Source organism: Heliconius melpomene, chromosome 9, assembly GCF_056956725.1.
Source record: "Heliconius melpomene rosina isolate 202511_hmr_F chromosome 9, ASM5695672v1, whole genome shotgun sequence".
NCBI classification, from domain to species: domain Eukaryota; kingdom Metazoa; phylum Arthropoda; class Insecta; order Lepidoptera; family Nymphalidae; genus Heliconius; species Heliconius melpomene.
This window is the reverse complement of record NC_140397.1, coordinates 1,751,713-1,752,584: the sequence shown is the minus strand read 5'-3', so window position 1 is coordinate 1,752,584 and position 872 is coordinate 1,751,713. Positions and strand designations below refer to the sequence as shown.

The window sequence follows — 872 nt, the reverse complement described above, 5'->3', positions numbered from 1 at the left end:
GAGTGATTTCTGTAAATTAGTGTGAAATCTTCATTTTTTATTGAGAAATTTGTATGATTTAATTTTAATTTAAAGTTGTGGTGGTCTAACTTTATAATATACAGAGTTTTTTCTTATACTAAAAATTAGACTTACTTTGGTCGCTTAAGTAAATTTATTTACAAAATTTATTTTGAAATATGGACCAACACTATTATTATAATTTTTACCAACACTATGAAAACTTAAAAAATATATATATAAAAAAAAAAACTTTTAATGATGACATATAATATTATGTGCATTGTACATAACTTAATGTATGTTTATAGTATGTATTTTGATTACTTTTTTTTAAATTTTTGATATAATACTAACAAATCGAAAAAAAAGCTTAAAACTATTTATTTATTTATTTTTAAACAATCGTTGAATCCACTTTACATAAAAATATATATTGTAAAAGAAACAAAATGAATTCCTTCGAGCCGGATTTGAACCAGCGACCTATGGATTACAATTGCTAACCGTCTACAGTCCACCGCTCTACCAACTGAGCTATCGAAGGCACGTGTGAGATGACCAAATTATGATACGGCTTTCTTAACGGTATTGCTTGAAAGATATTACGTATATAAGTTGATAATATGGATCTAAATCATTATATTTATCATTAATATTTTTTTATAAGTAAATCTAAATTTTCTAAATAGAATACTTCATATTTTCGTTTCCTCGCTCTCGCTAAGGACGCACGGCGTTGAATTTTGCCATTAAACAAGTAATGCCTTGAGAATTCGGCGGAAAGTATACACTGGGAGTGTCTTAATGGGAACGAATTGTCTTATCACTATATTACCAGGTACTCTCTGCCTACCTTGCCTATATCAGGG

The 872-nt window shown here is 27.9% G+C and overlaps 1 non-coding gene across 1 annotated transcript; it reads right to left on the bottom strand.

The window, feature by feature from the left end:
* Nucleotides 1-458: 458 nt before the first annotated feature.
* On the bottom strand, nt 459-547 carry TRNAY-GUA (transfer RNA tyrosine (anticodon GUA)). Its single transcript is given in 2 exon segments — nt 459-494; nt 511-547. It is a non-coding gene; the product is annotated as a tRNA-Tyr (tRNA).
* Between the last annotated feature and the right edge of the window lie 325 nt (nt 548-872).